General features: G+C 37.7%; 1 protein-coding gene across 2 annotated transcripts in view; it reads left to right on the forward strand.

Annotated features, from left to right (window-relative positions):
* Positions 1 to 13,678, forward strand: part of cdh13 (cadherin 13, H-cadherin (heart)) — a 419,907-nt gene that overhangs the window by 320,244 nt on the left and 85,985 nt on the right. The window lies entirely within an intron of this gene.

Raw genomic sequence — 13,678 nt, forward strand, 5'->3', positions numbered from 1 at the left:
TTCACTTAAGGTTCCTAAAAGCACAGTGGCCTCCATAATCCTTAAATGGAAGACGTTTGGGACGACCAGAACCCTTCCTAGAGCTGGCCGTCCGGCCAAACTGAGCTATAGGGGGAGAATTGAGAGAGGTAAAGAAGAACCCAAAGATCACTGTGGCTGAGCTCCAGAGATGCAGTCGGGAGATGGGAGAAAGTTGTAGAAAGACAACCATTACTGCAGCCCTCCACCAGTCGGGGCTTTATGGCAGAGTGGCCCGACGGAAGCCTCTCCTCAGTGCAAAACACATGAAAGCCCGCATGGAGTTTGCTAAAAAAACACCTGAAGGACTCCAAGATGGTGATAAATAAGATTCTCTGGTCTGATGAGACCAAGGTAGAACTTTTTGGCCTCAATTCAAAGCGGTGTGTGGAGAAAACCAGGCACTGCTCATCACCTGTCCAATACAGTCCCAACAGTGAAGCAAGGTGGTGGCAGCATCATGCTGTGGGGGTGTTTTCCAGCTGCAGGGACAGGATGACTGTTTGCAATCGAGGGAAAGATGGATGCGGCCAAGTACAGGGATATCCTGGATGAAGACCTTCTCCAGAGTGCTCAGGACCTCAGACTGGAGCGAAGGTTTACCTTCCAACAAGACAATGACCCTAAGCACAAAGCTAAAATAACGAAGGAGTGGCTTCACAACAACTCTGTGACTGTTCTTGAATGGCCCAGCCAGAGCCCTGACTTAAACCCAATTGAGCATCTCTGGAGAGACCTAAAAATGGCTGTCCACCAACGTTTACCATCCAGCCTGACAGAACTGGAGAGGATCTGCAAGGAGGAATGGCAGAGGATCCCCAAATCCAGGTGTGAAAAACTTGTTGCATCTTTCCCAAAAAGACTCATGGCTGTATTAGATCAAAAGGGTGCTTCTACTAAATACTGAGCAAAGGGTCTGAATACTTAGGACCATGTGATATTTCAGTTTTTTTTTTTTTAATAAATCTGCAAAAATGTCAACAATGCTGTGTTTTTCTGTCAATATGGGGTGCTGTGTGTACATTGAGGGAAAAAATTTAACTTAAATGATTTTAGCAAATGGCTGCAACATAACAGAGTGAAAAATTTAAGGGGGTCTGAATACTTTCCGTACCCACTGTAAGTAGTACAGAATTTTACATTTTAAATAAGTCATATTGGTTTTCTGAAAAAAAAAAAAAAAAAAGAGGCTATGTCTGCACATTTTATGATATTGCACAAGATGTGAATACATTTAACTTGTATGCTCGCTGAGGTGGATACTCTTTATTCAACGAAATAAAATGCACATAAAACGCGATGGAAACATATTTAGAGAAGAAACTTCTAGTAATAAAACGTGCATTAAAAAAAATCTGTGACAGAATAATTCATTCATAACTGAAATAATCTTCGGACTCATCGCATCTGAAATGATGCAATGATCATTCTGAAATTCCAAAGCCAGAGTCAAATTGGTTGAATTCAAACTTGGACTGTGTTGAAAAGCCGTTTTTTGACATTTTTGAGATAGATCTATAATGCAAAGTCATAATGAAAAACAATTTTTTGTCTGCATGTTTTAAAGTGATAATATATTACTCATATTAAAGTCCTGGGACTCAATCCACTTGTTTGGTGTGCACCAGGGTTCAGATGGCAGCATTCACACTTATTCAAATGCACTGCACTAACAGAGCAAACCACCCTTACATTAATAAAAAAAAAAAAAAGATTGAAAATTATATCAAATATACGTTTTACATATTTTTCAAGAATAACATAAAATAAGTTCTGCTGGGGACTTCTTCCTCTATGTAGGAGGTCATCATGTAAATGCATGACCACATTTCATTATTTTCAATTGTCTGGTCTAACAGTTAATGTAGCAAATGTTTCCATTTATTTCCCTTAATAATAAATTGGAAGATGAATGATCCAATGTGACTGTTGTGAGTTTAGTTTGAAGCTCTTAGTAGCATGTTAACAAGATATCCATAAGCAGAACTGTATATATGAATGTTTTGTAAATTATATCTCTAAAATATTCAGAACTGATTACTTTTGGATGGAGTTCAATTTCGCTTGCTCTTCCAGATTGGTGGTTTTGGGCCAGAATAAGTAAACCAGACCACATTTGAAATTTGATTGTTTGATCGGTTGATTGGTCGATTTTTTCTTCCAGGACCAACAAGAAGATTGGTCCAATGACATGACAGGAAGTCCTAGTTAATGTCACGTTAAGCGAAGAGCAAGTACCGTCATATATTCTGAAATGACAGAACACAAAGCATCTAGGCTTGATCTCAGTCTCAGTGGAAACCAGCGAAACCAGCTTTGGTAAGCAGATTAATCTGTCTCAATCAGTGGGATAGGAAGAATTCGTCCCCCCTGGTCCCTTAGAGACCTCCCCGGCCCCTGTCGGCAATGTAACTGCTCCCCGGTGGTGGCAGTCTGCCTTTGATCTGTGCTAATCTAATTAACGGTTAAACAGCAACACCTGTGCTCTTCAGCATAAGTGCTGCTGCCACTTCCCAGATGGGCTTTGATGGCCATGATGAAATGCCTCCCTCCCTTCCCTTCTTCTTCCTCCTCCTCATCTTCTACCCCCCTTCATCTTCTCAGTGGGTCTGGGTGTAATAGGGACTATTTCCTCCCCATTACTGGAATGTAATTGACAGCGTTTAGTTTGTGGTTGGACGATGCGCTTGATTAGATTAGCCAGGCTCCTTTTTTCTGCTCTATTTCATCAAACCCCGAAACCCCAACCTTGACCCCAATTAGCCCCACACACATCAAGAGATGCTGCATCTCTCCTGCTTATCATCAGCTCATTAATTTGGTTGATGAGTTTCTGTAAATACAGCCAGAGTTAGGTGTTTGTGCTATGAGTCTTTCATGTATTGCAAGGTGTCCTGATTGAAGCGTAGGATTGAACACTTTGAACACTTGTGGTTTAGCGGTTGCGTGCACATGCTTTGTTGAGACTGGCTTGCATCTTCCTTACATCCTCTTCTCCTTATCATTTCCTGACTTTTCTCTACTTTTTTAATCTATAAAAGTGCTATAGTTTTTATCATGCGGTAATATGAATTATTACTCTGCACTTTTCATCAAAGTCTCTATGAATCTTTTTTGTAGTGCAAGATGTTCTGAAAAAGTTCAGCGGCATCATATTTACAGGGGCATTAAATCTTGACTGCAGTCAGAGCCGTGACTCTCTAGTTAGTGCTTATTGGGCTGAGGTTTTCCCCTCTTCTCCCCTTTATTTCATATTCTCTCTTCATTTAACATCTATTAATGTGTCTGAAAGACCAAAATACATTTTAAAATGTCAGTATTGTTTTTAGAACTTGTTTAAAAGACTGCTTGCTACACACTCTTCTACAAAGTCTGCAGAAGAACCTGGAAGGGATAGTGCACTTCAGACTTCTGTCATCATTTGCTCACCCCTCTTCTTGTTCCAAATTGGCTTTTGTCCCTGTTTAGACCTGTATTAAGATGCGTTTTGTTCGATCATATCACAAGTAGATGAGAAAGACGAATACCCATTTACACCTGGTGTTTTAATTTAGTCTCTTTTGTCAACTTTCAACCACTTCTGTCCTTATTTCTTCGAGGGGAGGGTCTATTTGTGGATAAATGTATGGACCTTTTCAGGTCTTTCAATCTAATGGACAAAATAAGCTCAAGTAAATTAAATATGAATGTGAAAGGAGACGACAGAAAAAAAACTTACAGAGAACAGCAGCTTTCGTTTCCGCTCTGATATTCATAAGACCACGCCGACAAAGTTTCAATCCTGTGCGCTTCTTGTGTTAGGTCAGTAGGTGGAGAATAGAAGTTCTTTTGTGGTTGTTTGAACACATTCAACCACATAAGCCTCTACACTATAAAAGCAATCTGGTTGAATACGTTTTCAAATACCTCTAGAAGTAGTCGAAAGTGGACAAGCTCAAAATGTTTTAGACCCCGTTTACACCTATATTTAGTGGCATCCACGTGCTTGGATTGACAAAAATGCTTCTTAATACCAGTTATAAACAGGGCCTTATTTCTTTTGTGGAACATAAAAGGAGATATTTTGACAAATGCTGGGAACTGTTTTTGACCACATAATGAAAGTCAGTGAGGTCCAAAACAACATTAGACCCCACTGACTTTCATTGTATGGACAAAAAAACACATTTTAAAAACATCTTCTTTAGTGTTCCACACAAGTACGTTATGCAGGTTTAGAATGACATGAGGGTGAGGGAATGATGACAGAATTAGTTATTTTGGGGTAACTATGCCCTCTAAATGTTGTCCATGAGGTGCCTATGGGTGATGCACATTCATGTTTGACTGATATCATTGTATCATGTTATTTATGCATACTCTCTGATTAGGAGCTTTCGAACTCAGGAACTCAGTTATAGGAACTAGCCACTAGGATAGTTCCCCGAGAACTAATTTCTCCCCTGGGCCATGTTCCTGGTTGCATTCACACCGGGAACAGGAACTCTGAAGCGGCCGACAGCAGCGTCTTTAAGCGTGGCATTTACAAACACTAAAAACTGGTGAATGGAGGATGCCGTGATCGTACTGTAGCTGTGTTTGTTGTGTCGTGGGTTTTGTGATTATGGAGATGGAATGTAAACACCTAATTTGGGGCTAAGAGACAAAATCTCCTACGACAACTTTCATTATTACATTTATTGAGGCGGAGAAAAGAACACAAACCTGCAAATGTCACTATCACGTCACTGATAGTTCCTATGGTGTTGGTTTAGACCCTACTCTAAAGTAGGAGCTAATTTAGTTCCCACAAAAGGAGTTCCTCAAACTAAAATCATTCCTAGTTCCTGCGGTGCGAACACGGCAAAATCTGGGTACTTCAGCCAATAGTTCTAGGAACTATGGAAAGGTTCCTCCAGTGCGAAAGCCCCTATTTTCTTTTTATAATAGTCCCTAAAAAGTGTTCTATATTTCAAAGTCCACAGTGTTTTGATCATCTGGTAAAATACTGATTGCTATGCACAACCATCCAAAGTCTTCAATTCCTGCTTTTAACCACATCTGTTATGGAAATACCTGTCTTAGTTCACAGCAACAGCAGTGTGTGTGATATTAGGTGATTGCAACCTGGTTCTTTAGTTGACATCATCCCCTCTGTGCCTCTCCGGATGCCAGGATGTTGACTCGAGAGCCACGGGGCAGAACTTCTGTTTGAAATGTCAGAGGCAGGAAAGCGCCAGAGATCAATCCTTGCCCGTGTCACATGCGCACACAAAAACACACTCTAAATCGAGACAAAAGGACAACAGATGAGGGGGAAAAAATAAATGAGGCTTCCCTCTGGCCCTTTCACTAGAGGCAGAACTCACTTTTTGCGTGGACCCTGTGCGCCGCCAGTAGCCTTTCTATTGAACGTTTTTTTTTAATCATTCAGCGACAGTTGGTTGTTTCACACCTTTTCAACTGTATTATCATGGGGCAGCACATAATACTAGCGATGCAGTGACAAGTATTTCCATACTCAGGACCGTTCTATGACTTCTCTATTAATATTCAAGCACAGCCTCAGACTATAATAAATTGGGTTATGTCATTAGCGGAAAACGATATCTTGGTGCGTATTTGCCAAAGGGAGAGGAGTTTTAGGAGCAAGCAGCATCCTTCTGTGAGCCAGTGTGTGGCGAAATCTGAATAGCTTTCCAAATTGACATGCAACGCTCGGATGATCGTTAATCATAATTGGACACATATTTGCATATTGCAGTGTCAGTGGCTTCGTCATTGGGATTGTTCATGCATTAGTGTTCATTTTTTAATGGCAATTAGTCTCCATCTCATGATTCATTTATAAAATACGGGTAGATTTTTGAGCTCCATTAGTGGACGTCCAATGAATCAAGCGACCAAGCGCAAAGAGATTCATCAGATATGACGGCTGTTTGCTGCTTTTAAGTCATCAGTGAATACAGGGATGAAAGACATGATGGAGGCAACACATAAAGAGTTTTGCAGGAACTTCAAAAACGCTACATAGCTGCACACGTGGCTTTGTGAGGAAAATGGTAAAAAGACGAAGCCCATTCAGCAGTGTTCATTCAAGCATAGTGTGCAGATTGGTCTGAATCAAGGAGTTGTTCAATTAAAACTCTGCAGGATTTGTGAAGTTTTTAAACAACTTTTGTCGGAGGGAATGTCTTCATTACGTGTAGCAAATTGGCAAATATAAGATTAGGCTTTGTAAATAATTAATATATAATATAATATAATATAATATAATATAATATAATATAATATAATATAATATAATATAATATAATATAATATAATAATATAATATAATATAATATAATATAATATAATATAATATAATATAATATAATATAATATAATATAATATTAAAGGGGTCATATAATGCCTATTTTACTACATGTATTATAAGTCTCTAATGCTCCCAAAGTGTGTATGTGACGTTTTAGCTCAAAATACCCCACAGATAATTTTTATAGCATGTTAAATTTGTCACTTTTTGGGGGAGAGAAGAGAACATATGCTGCATGAAGATAGAACAGGTATAGTTTAGTTTAATTACAGTTATAACTTATGTTGTCATCTTGCTTTTATGACATGCTATTGTATTTGTGTTATGTACTGTATAACATGGCCTCACCCCTTTGTTGCGTGTTCTCGGGGGCAGGGTTTATGTACATTTTAGGGTTATTGAGCGCTCTATGTCTTCAAAGTAAGCACCATCTTTGCACTCTCTACCTCACACATAGTAATCTAAATCAACTGACACAATGCTAAAAGTTCTTAAGACCGAATCCATGTTTCACAAGGTGCATTCGAAGAATGTTTTTCCTGAATAACCGCTGGGTGTGAATAGTGCTCAAAAGAACATCACCTCATCTTCTCTGACAGGCGCCCTGCACGTGCAGCTGACATAAACCACACTTTCAGTAAACAAAAAGAAAATCCTATCTAGTGGTGAAGTGTTTTCTGTGTTGACAAATCTTTTGCGATTCACACGTAACGCGTCAACGTCCGCTAATGTCCAATTCACCACCTAATGACTCATTTGAACAGATTCATTTTAATGAATCATGACAACAACTGATCTGTCCACATGGTCTATAATGAATCATTTACTCGAACAACTCTGAAATGAGAACATAAGTGTGCTTAACCCATTTAGCAAGTCAGTTGTCAGTTTCGGGCTCGCAGATCACGTGGGTAGGGAACTTTTTACTGTTTGTGTGAATGACCATGTCTGTCACCACCGAAGACCATTTTTGAATTGAAATAGTTAATACTTTCACAGCAAAAATTATGTATGTGATTAATTTAGATTAATTAATCACAGAGTATGTAATTAATTCGATTAAAATCGATTGACAGCCTTTATATATATATATATATATATATATATATATATATATATATATATATATATATATATATATATATAAATATATTATATTATATTATATTATATTATATTATATTATATTATATTATATTATATTATATTATATATGGGGTGTGTGTGTATGTTTGCAATAAGTTCATTTTGCACCTTAACAATGATACGTTACACAAAGGTGAGTCAAAAGTAGGTTTAGGAGTCCCAGAAACAGCTTCTAGCTGTCTTAAGTCTTGGCAGAATCATTTATCAAGTCTGGTGTGACCCACAACCCTGTTGCTTCTTGAATTTGTTTACTCCATTGAATTCTGTTTACTTAGTTTGTTTGTGTGTGTATTTGCAGTCAGGAATTGACTACAAGGATCATCACTGCAGGTGAAGTTTAAGGGTCAGGAGATTTTCTCGACTAACTTCACTGATGTTGGCTCAATTTCCATCTCGCCACCTGACTCTCACGCATCCAACGCATCTGCAGCCACATTCTTCAGAAAGCATCCTCATTTTATTTGTTTCAGCTCCCAGCCGTCATCACATTTAGACAACCGTTACCGAGCACCACGCACAGGGTGTTAGCTGGGGATTTCCAGTGGAGCAAATTTGTGATGTGTTCCTAGATGTGCAGTGTTCAGGCTGACTGGTATTGTGACTCCCCTCTGAGCTCTGAGGGATACAGAGCCAAAGGCAATGTGCCATGATCCAGCAAGCTGCTCTGCCAGTCGGCTACTAATGTCTGTCTCACTTGGCCCAGACTGTAATGCAAATATTTTGCAGAGATGAACATGGAAATCATGTGTGAATGTGAATTATTTGGTTGTTAGATATCATCAGGACGAGAACTAATGTAATATCTATTAACCTAAATGTAAAAGAATAACTTAAAACCATTAAAAAATATTTTATCATTCCCATAAAAGACAATAAAAATGCTAAATGAGATTTTGAAATATGCGAATGTGAAATATCTGGTTGTTAGATACCATCAGGATGAGAACTAATGTAATATCTGGCACTGATTACACACACCAACACACACACACGCACACACAAAATACTCTTTTTGGCTTTTACATTTCTGTAATCCGATAACTTACCACTATTAAAAATATATTAACATTCCCATAAAAGACAATATAAAATGCTAAATGAGATCTTGAAATGTCTTTACAATGCATTTACATGTAAAATGCAAGAAAATGAAGGACCAAAGTGTTAATATAGACTTAATGAGTTGATTTAAATGATTTTATGCCACCATATGTGCAGATTTATTCAAGGTGTGGATGACAATGATAAAAAGTAATAAGAAAAATGGAAAAAAAGGAAATGAGGATAACATTCCAGGGATTGAGTGGAAATGCGGAATCATATAACGATCCAGAGTGCAATCATGTAGAAGTATTAAAACCGCCTGTGAGATGTACAGGAGACATTAGCATATCTACAACTTACGCCAACTTAGTTAAAGCTATGTGAAACAGCGCTTCACATAGTGAAAGGTGTGAGAGAACCAGCTGGAATAAAAATGAAATACTGTAAGGAAGATGAAGACATGGCCAGCAGAAAGATAGAGAGATTCCTTTATTAGACAGCTTTATTCATCATTTCAGCTGCTTCTTCTGTGGCTTTTGTATGGATCATTATGTTCTTTGGAAAGAAAGGTAGACCAGTGAATAGGCTGAGAGGTTAAGAAAGGCAGACAGTTTCTTTCAAAGCGCTTGAGAGAACAAAAAGCAGCTACATAAGCATAATTATGACATCACATCCATTGAAGCAGACAAGGTGGTATCTCGTTCAGCGGGTCAGAGCCAGCTTTTCCATGCATATATATCCACCTTCCAAAGGCTATATATTTAATTCTTTAGACACTCTGGCCATGGGAAAAGCCTTGATCTATTATACAAGATGCTCTTGATTGAATTGAATTAGACTGATTCATAATAAGCGTTACTGGACGGCCGACATGAAATGGAACTGTCGTAGAGAGAATCTCAAAAGACAGGCAAACTGGATCCGGCATGTTGAAATGATTGACATAACTGGGGCGCAATACCAATTATTATGCAATGTGAAGTTAATGTATTGTGTCTCGTTTCACATTCAAAGGCAGACCTGGGGACGTTTCAACACTCATCCAGATTGTTTTAGCAGGTTTTGTCGTTTTTTTGACCTTCAAAAGCACACAGGGAGGTCACAGGTGCATCACTGTGAAATATTCGAGAGATGGGAGACTCATTAAGATGTTGTCACGCTACGCGAAAGCTTTGCGCGAGACTATGACGGCACCAAGATTTAATCTGCGCTCACCTCCCTCTTATCCAGATGGGTTTCTCTTCTTTTTTTCAAGTCACAGGTCTGTGAAGTACCATCTGTTTATCAGCAGTAAATAAGTTCTGAGTCGTTCGTCAGTGACAGCCATCCTAGCAGATCTCAGCCACCGGAAGCACTGCGCTTCATGGTGGTTTAAAAAAAAAAAAAGATTTCAGCATGATATGTCTGATGAGGTGTAAAGCTAGACTGATTAAAGAAAGGACAATGGTAACTTCGTTCTGCATTTATTAGCATTTCTTATTCCACTTCCTGTGAATTACAAGCAGTTTGAATCACATCAACAACGTAGTTCCTATATGCCGTGTCTGTTCAATGTTTTCATATGTTTGAGATTTTTAATCGCAGCTTTACTTGCAAGCAATTCTCACAAAAAGAAAAAAAATACGTCTACATTTGGTCAGTTTAGTCAATTGGCTACTTAAGCAGATCATTGCTTTTAATATGAAAATTTGGCTATAATATACCCTTTAATATCATTCTATATTCTATATTATATTAATTATATATTAGGTAAGTGTCTCTGAATGAGATGGTCAGAATGTTAAAGGATTAGTTCACTTTAAAATGAAAATTACCCCAAGATTTACTTAAAGGGCATATTGCAAGTTAGAGCTTTAGTGATTCAATGTGTAGAAAAATAATGTATGAAATAGATTTTCTTGAAAAAACACGCATAAATACGCTACATAGGCTTCTGGAGTTGTTTTTTGTGAGAGAATTTTACTTCCGCATCTGAAAAATGCCAAATCGGACGTGACGTCACTGAAGTGAACGCGATTAATATAAACCATAGGAAAACAATGGATCGCAATGACAGTTCGGATGCTGAGGAAATTGTAAATGCTTATTTATACTCATATAACTAATCACAGCCATACAATTCGCCTGCTGTGTGGTCAAGAGAGCAGGGACAGGCCAGAATTAGACAGAATAACGGTCAAAAGAGACAAATTGAGCTGTTGTGTGAGGAGAAGCAGTGGAGAACAGGACAGAGACCGGTATTAGCTTAGATATAACGTTAAGGACATGTGCTCAGATCACAATATTGTACAGATTATTATCATGAATCAGGCAATAGCAAAGCTATTGGTCATCTAGGAATAGGCCTAACTGATTACTAATAACAGAAACGAATAAACTTTGATCAAGCGTATGTCACACGCGTTAATATCCGTCCACACTAACGTTACGTGATATACAGTTAGCCGTTTCTCGTCACGACTGATTTGGTAGTTAACAAATGTAGTAATCAAACACAAAACTTAAAATGTGCACCTTAAGTCTTCATCGAGCTGCATCTCTGACGGATCCGTGATCACGTCTCCCGCCGGCGGCCAAACATATAAAGAAGCATGGCGTGTGTAAGTTTATTCATTTAATATAATCATTTACAGAAGTATTACAATGTTGAACTCCATCATATCGCCAGGATGATAATCCTCCAGTCTAAAATGAACGCGTTTTTCGACGCAGATGCAGAAGTGAAGTCCCGTCTCTTCACCTGCACAAAACAAACCCCGGCACGGAAGATAGCAGCGTAGTTTTTCTTATTAGTAACCCTCTGTACTCGATGTCCTGACAGGCTGAAGTTTGTGCAACCTCCACATACACAATAATTTACCATTACGATGATAAATAGAATACAAAAACTAACGAAAACACACTGATTCACGGCCGCTGTTGCTAAATACCAATATATTCTGCACTGAATCAACACAGAGCTCTGCGAACATCTCCCTGTAGTGACGTAAAATGACGCGACGCTGAAAAAAAGCGGGTTTTACAGAGACCGTCACTTTATCTACTAAATTAATGCCCTTATGTCCTGCAAAATATTTTTAAACCCTGCAGTACCTTTTTATATGGTATTTTTGTACAAGGTTATATATTCATCTCGAAAAAAATGTTAAACCTGCAATATGCACTTTAACCTCAAGCCATGCTAGGTGTATTTGACTTTGTTCTTTCTAATGAACACAATCGAAGTTATATTAATAAATATCCTGATGCTTCCAAGTTTTATAAAGACAGTCAATGGGACCAATGAGTATAAAGCTCAAGAAAGTGCATCCATCCATTATAAACATACTCCACACAGCTTCATAAGGTTAATAAAGGCCTTCTGAAGCAAAGCGATGCGTTTGTGTAAGAAAAATAACCATATTTAGTCAGTTACAGTTAAGTCTGTTACACTTTTTTCGTAAGTTGCATACGGACGGCGTAGGATGTAATGTAAGCATTTTGAACTGCGAGAGGCATTACACTTTCTTCGTAAGTTGAAAACGGAAGGCGGTTTATTAATATCTATTAATATAACTTCAGTTGTGTTCATCAAATACACCTAGGTAAGTAAATCTTTGGGTAATTTTCATTTTAAATTGAACTAATCCTTTAATATTTCACAGTTGTTATCCTATTTGAATTAAAATTAAATAAGTCTGGAGGAGTTTTCCACATTTGTTAGATCATTGGGTTTCTTTAAATGTTATGCCTCAGTTAAAAAGTAAAAAAAAAAGTCACTTTTTTCATCCGCAATATACTGTGATTTAAAATTTTATTAATTGCAGCTTTGTTAGAATGACATACTTCTGAGCCACTATTTGAAGCCTGAGATAGCAAGAGTAATTTATACGGAGAGGCAATGCACCATTGGTAAATGACTGCAGCATGGGCCTCCTGGGCATTATGTGAAACAGATGGATGAGTTTTATTAAGCATGTGGTACTTAACACTGCGCTGAGTGGGATTTCAATAAAGGAAATAAATGTTAGCATTAACAGCACCTCCCTGTGTAATGTGCCATCATGGCTTTCCAGTAGGGTTGACTTATTTTAACAAATGCTTGTTGTCTTGGATTTATGAATACTGGGCTTTTGGTCTAGAGAAGGTTTATTTCCCATATGATGAGTAGGTGGTGTTTGATAGAGATGAAGCGGTTTCAGCCACTCTGAATTTTTTTTTTTTTTGATGCATTTATACCTTTTCCTTTGCGTCAGAGAAACCATATGTCTATACAATATTAACATTTTGTGCCCATTTCTTTAGCTTATGTATTATTCATGCAGCAATTCCTGGATATTTCACCTGAAATATCTCCAAAATAACCTTGGCTTCTCTCAAAACTTAATTTCAGGAATTTGTTTCTGTCTGATGTCTTTCACAATCTCTAAAAAAAAACAAAACTATGTGATATAAGTAAACTTGATAAGAAAGGCACATCTTGAATAAAAATGCTGACAGTGTACGTGTTTCTGGTATCTCTCTTTCACCCGAGAACTTGTTTCTAAAACTGTGAGAATGTGTGGCTCATAGTTGAAGAAAATAAACTCTTTTCTTTTGACAGTCATATTATTTATTTAATTTGATGTTTATCAAAATATTTTAATAATTTGACATAATTGCATCTTAGTCGGAAATGACACAAAATAGAAATATTCTACTCACAAGGATATTTACCTTGATCTTAGATTTTTTATTTGATTGAAATAATGTGTATATAGTCTGGGTCTTGGACAATTTAAATGTATCCACATCGGTTTTAATGTCACCTTAAAGAAAAACGTGTTAGTTTTAATATAAATCCACCATTGGGACAAAAAAAAAAAAAAAAAAAAAAGAGCCCAAAGTTTAAGACCACACATATTTTTTTTCTCTCTCTTGACATTCCAGTTAAGAACGTGGCCTTGAAGGAAAGGTGATGTGGGCGTTAATTGACATTTAGATGTTTTCTTTCAGTATTACCTTTGAAAAGAGACTGAAACTTGACATTTATTTAGACTAGCACCTGTCAGGGAACGTCAGTGCTCTTGCATGAAGCCTTTATCATTGTTTCATGAGCATCCCTGAAGAAGGCCTTACACAAGGGTAAATGTAAATAAACAAAAGGATATTTTGGTCTCATAGATCACCGGTCAATCATGAGCAATAATGAA

This window comes from Chanodichthys erythropterus, chromosome 7, assembly GCF_024489055.1.
Source record: "Chanodichthys erythropterus isolate Z2021 chromosome 7, ASM2448905v1, whole genome shotgun sequence".
Taxonomy (NCBI): domain Eukaryota; kingdom Metazoa; phylum Chordata; class Actinopteri; order Cypriniformes; family Xenocyprididae; genus Chanodichthys; species Chanodichthys erythropterus.